The following is a 6,000-nucleotide window of genomic DNA, read 5'->3' on the forward strand; positions in this document are numbered from 1 at the left end:
AACTAAAAAAAGACAAACAGCTTCATCAGCATGATGCGTGGCTGGTCTGTTGTGAGCAAAGGCAGAGGTCGCCACACATTACAGTCCAGCCACAAAACCCTGGGCTGGTTTGGGGGAAAAAAGAAGATGTGTGTTCTAACTGACCCTGTTTTCTCCTTTGGCAGAAGTCATAAGATACTCAGAGCATCTGAAATATCACAACTTAAACAAAACAAACACATATATATATTTGTAATAATACTGAATGAGTTTGAGTATTTCAGGCGTCCATTGTGTCCCTTCTCTGTAAAGCGCAGCAGAAACCAATTTTGATGTCTGAACAGACTCTGGACATTTTATTAAGTCAAATGTATTTAGTGATGTGGGCCATATAAAAGCAATTTAAACTGAAGATAGACGCCCAAAATTAGCAACAAAAATTTGTGTTGATTTTTAAACCTCTTTGTCCTCAGTGCACAGCAAATGAGTATTTAATTAACATGGTTCAAACTAATTGCCACGGACCAAACCCTGCAAATTTGACTCCAAGGACAGTTGCCTGCAGCTGATACTGCAGCCACAAAACACAAAAGGTTTGCTATAACAATGCTATGGTTTGGTTAGGTTTAGGCACAGTGTTGTAGTTTAGGGAAATAACATAGTTTGGGTTAAAATAAGAAAAGTCAATCATCAATTCATTTTTATTTGTATTACCCATAGTCACAATTTGTCCCATAGGGCTTAACTAGTGCGACATCCTCTGTCCTTTCAGCAAGAGTGAGGAAAACTACAAAAATATCTTTCAACAGGAAAAAAAAACAAAGAAGCATGTGATAGACTCAGGATGGACAGAAGTGCATTAGATGCTGCGTGTAACAGAGCATGTCCACAAAACAACAATATTTACAACATTCACGAGAAAAGACAGTGTCTACCATACATGGAGAAGTGAATCAAAATTTAAAGTAATCACACAAAACAAAACATGTTTAACGGGAGCAGTAATGACATTTGGTATTCATATATAAATTGGTATTGCCCATAATGGTAGTAGGCCTATATGTGATGAGGTTTATTGTATATCTAAGCAATCTAGTTCATGGATTAATCATAATCCATGATCAGCTGCCTCCATGATCCACGATCCACGATCCTGGATCTACGATAAAGCACAAGGACTCCAGGGAGGAAGTGGAGTCAGTAACATGTACTGATGAGGAAAGAGAAGCTTCATGTATCATGTGTCCACCAACAATATACAGTAGGCCTATAGCAGCAGAGCTGGTCCAAGACAGACCTCAACCAGATAAATATGGGTTAGGGTTAGGAGGGGCGCTGTGTGATACTGGCTACAATAATAAACACCTGGGTAAACTGATGGAAGGGTTGTGGTTTGAAGGAACCAGTGGTGCAAGGAAACGTAGTGTTTTTTTCCCCCATGTTAATATTTGATGTTTAGATGACCCTCCCTCCCACCCCGCCCTCCTCCCACCCCGGCCTCCTCCCACCCTCCTCCCTCCACAGATTTGTCACGCTACACTAATGTCACCTGACTTCTCCCTCTGCTCCCATCATGATTCCTACAGGCACTGGAGGGCTGCGGAAACAGTGGACGTTGTTGTTCCTCTCGAAAGAAGGTTTCCAAAGGTTATGTCCTGTTCTGCTTTTGAAGGGGAATGTAAATTTTTTTGGGGGGGTTATCTGTGGTTAAGATTTCATTCTATACAGTAAAAGAAAAAAGAAAACAAAGGATTTTATGGATATAAAACAGGATGTTTCCAGTATTTTTATTGTAAAAATCCCATAATTAACTGAGCAGTATATTTAACTATGATAATGAAAACTATTATATTTAAAAGTAGCAAAAACAGGAATAATCAGAATTAATTTTTTATTCTTTTTTAATGTTCCTGTCTGCTTACAAATGGCTTCAACTGCCCTGACCTTCATGGTGCAAACTAAAACTAAAACAACATTAACTGACCAATTATCTGAATAAATAAAGCATTTAATTGCAGCGCCTTGTGGGGGAAAGAGGTGATCCAGACAATTGACCCGAGTATCTCTCTAATCCTGGCCTCTGCCTTGTATTTTTTTTTTTTCAACCTCCTAATGGGGTTTGAGAGAGAACGTTCATATCTGCAGTGTCGTGTCATTTCTGTTTCTATCTTGATGTGTTCAGCTGTTGCAGACACTGATCATTAGAGGAGGAAGAAACAAAAAAAAAAAACACCCTTCACAACGGAGCAGTGTCACCTCCTCTGCAGCAGACCTCCTTCACCAAATACCATCTGCCCTGTCAGTACAATAGCCATTAGGCAGTGAAACCACAGTTTAGCTGGTTCCCTGCCAGCATGCATTTTGTCAGCCTGAGCACACTCCACGAGCCTTGCTGAGTGCAACAGAGTGCATCAAAAAATAATTAAACACTTTTTCCAGGGTGATGATGCAAGCAGTAATTAATTGCCTTTGCATTCAGTAATGTTCATTAATGTGACTGCCACAATAATAATGCTTTCTACCAAACAGTCTCATCTCTTGCTATCTCGCTTCCCAAGGTTTCATGGCCATTATATCTGCTTGTGGAGAACAACCAGCATGTCAATAAGGCCCCCGAACCCCAGAGAAGCCAATGTAGCAAACACACAGCGAGCAAACTGAAGTACAGGAGGAACATTCTATATGATTAAAAACATAAAAAAAGTCGTTCCTTTAAGTTCACCTAAACTGCTTATTTTGTGCTTTGCTCCTTTAATCTTCCCCCCCCCCAAAAGGTGGATACTTCTTCAGTTCGTCTTATCATCATCAACCTCCCAGCAAAATGTCACATCCCTCCTGAAGCAGCTTGATGGCAGAATAATGCAGCTCTGGTGTTTGAGCAGTGTGAGAGGTCTGCAGGACGAGCCTGCCGTGTCGTTTTTACATTTGATGCAGAATGGCATTCATGAGAGAACCACTGGAGCTGAGCTTGTTTGTGTGAAACATGATCAACTCCACTGAACTTGAAATGGGAAAGTGTACCTAAAGGTTCTTTTGAGTGCAGGTAAAAGGTCAAGGTCGGTTACGAGGGATCTGGTTTGTGCTCATGGCTTTATAGAGTGAATGTGTTGTGTAACCATAAAGATGTCTGGTCAGTAACCACCCGTCAATCAAACAAACAGAACATTGTAAATTTTATCACATTTGTGGAACAAGAATTCTTTAAATTACCACATATAAACTTGACAGTATTGTCCATAAGCACTCCTGTCCTTTGCAGATGCATGAATTTGAGTCTTGTGATGAAGTGCATTAACTGGCTGCATCACAGAGCATGGTATCATTTAAGGCACATTTAGTTGAAGTAACCAAGTACTGATTTAAAAGTGAAAATGGGTGAATACAAGCACATATTTTCCACATCACAGTGTGTTTCCAGGTGTTGGGGAACACTACTGTATAAAGCCTGTGCAGCTCCAGAGGCAGCATGTGTGATGTGGCAGCTGGGCAGCTGGGCAGGCCTCTGTGGTCTAAATCAAACCAGCGAACACCACAAAGTGAATTCAGTTTCTTCTACTGCTGAAAACTACAATAAAATAACTCAGTGACACCATTCATTCAAGGAGATCTAGCAATTATATAAACCTTTAATATTCTGTCAATGAAATGAATGTGTTTACATCACAGAGGTAAGTTAGGGCTGTCGCTGGGGTGCCAGGGGCCGACACTAAACAAAGAAGCCCTTAGAGATGGATGGCTTCATTTAAAGCTGATCCAGCTGTACGACCACATTCATCCTGTCACAATATATATTACAAATGGCGGTCCTTATTGGAGGGAGGTTGGAGTAAGATCATCAAATAATCATAGCCCGTTGTTGAATGACTTGACATTTTGACTTTGGCATAGCCTGACGATAGTAAACAGCCTGAATGGTTGATTCAGTTAGTTAAAGTCTGTCCCACACTCTGCTGCCCTAGATTGGCACCTTCATATATTGTAGTAAGATCCCGAGGTACATGTAGTAGAAAACTACACCAGGCTACTGAAAAAATAATCTGATTAGATGTGGAATTGTGTATATGCCCTGTACTTTACATACATCCTGTATCGGATTGGTTGTTTTTCTTTTTTTAACCGTCACATTCTGGCAGGAAAATACTCTGAAACTGCAAAATATACACTTGTACTTTATTTTTGCTCAACCAAACAACCTGCAGCCATATAATAGTGCTGCCATCTTTCATTTGTGATGTCATTTTGAGCCACAGCCTCAAAGAGGAGGCGCTGTATCAAGTCAGTTTAAGCTGTCTGTCATGTTTTACCCCATTTTTATTGCATTTTAAAAACAAATCTATCAGAAACATCAACAGTTGGACATATATCAATGCGATAAGAACTATCTAAAATCACAGAAAACTATTTATCAAAAACTGTTTTCAACATTTTCCCTGACTTTTTGGTTTGGTCCATGTCCCATCTGCTAATATGGAGGAGGCAGGATTTATGACCTATACAGCAGCCAGCCACCAGGGGGAAACCCAGATGTTTTGGGGGGGCTGTCATGTCGTTCATCTTTGTATACATTCAACGGTTACAACAAACAGTTCCACAACCACACATGCACAGAGCGGTATTAACATTCATTTGTAAGCTTCAGTCGAATACTATCCTCTTTTTGCTCTGTTTGGGTCTCCATCAACTCCGGAGGAAAAAAAATATATTTTTGCAACACCTGCCTGATGCTGCTGCCGAAGAGAGATCACTGAGATCGAACCACAACGGTAAAACACAACGGTGTGGCTGTAAAACCCAAAAAGTATTGCAGAGATGAGTCTGAAATGATGTCTTTCTGAAGTCTGACACCCACGTTTGATTTAAATTAAATTCAAATTGCACAACCTTGTGACCATGGAACTCGTGACCTGTCATTTCATACATAAAGGAGACAGACAGTTTAACACAGACATCGTTTCTTTCAAGTGCATCCCCTTCTCAGCCTCCAGCTCCCAACAGCTCATATCACTTGAATAAACAACACGGTAGCAGTGTGGGGACCTTGACAACAAGATGTCTTGCACGGAGGATATCAGCCGACATCTGTGGCACAGCAGTCACAGATACATGATCATGTGGGTCACCAGCATTACCGAGAGGATGTGGCCTGTGTGCCCCGTGCAATGTGTTTCACATTTCAAGACGTGTTTTGTTATCTTGAACCATCATGCCCATCACTTTGATATTGTAGGTTTTGGTAAAGGTACAGAACTGCTTAAATTACTATAAATGACTTACTCTATTTTCTGCCACAGCAACGTTTTAAAGAATTAGAAAGGAGGTTGTGAACCTGATTCCTATCAAGGGCCATTTAATTTTTTATAACATCCTTCACCGGCCATACTAAAATATTAAACACATATTACACTAACTTCTCTAATGCGATGGCTAAAACGGCCTCTCTTTTGTAATGTGATGACGAAGACGATGATGAGGATGATATTGATGCTACTGGCTGGTTTTTGGCGAAAACAACTTCCTGTAACAAATCCGTTTGGTGATGCCACGCGGGGGCTTACAAAGGCAGCACGTCACCAATGACTCTACATGCACAAATGTCTAGTTGGTTGATACACGGTTCTGTCGGTACTTGCCTCAGCCACAGAGTAGCTCAAGGAAAGTGATGCAATGGGAAGGAAGAGGCAGAGAAGAACTGTTGCAGCACCAAACTTAATTATACAAGCCAGTGTGCTGAAAGAGTTCTTCTCTCTGAACCTGGATATTCTACTGCCGACCTGGGGAAGATTCAATCACACTCAATAGCGGTACTGCAGGGCTTGTTGCTGTAGTTAAGGAACACTGTTGGGCGGACATCTAACACCACTGGACCATGTTTGAAATTCATGCCACTTGTGGCAATGGTAACGGGGAAGCCGGCCCTGGAGAGAGTCTTTTAGAATACACTAGGCTCACTTTCTCCTCTCATATTAGCTTTTAGAAACCTGTGGTCGCCTCCAGCATAATGGCTCCAACACCTCTCTATAT

This window comes from Hippoglossus stenolepis, chromosome 19 (genome assembly GCF_022539355.2).
Source record: "Hippoglossus stenolepis isolate QCI-W04-F060 chromosome 19, HSTE1.2, whole genome shotgun sequence".
Classification (NCBI taxonomy): domain Eukaryota; kingdom Metazoa; phylum Chordata; class Actinopteri; order Pleuronectiformes; family Pleuronectidae; genus Hippoglossus; species Hippoglossus stenolepis.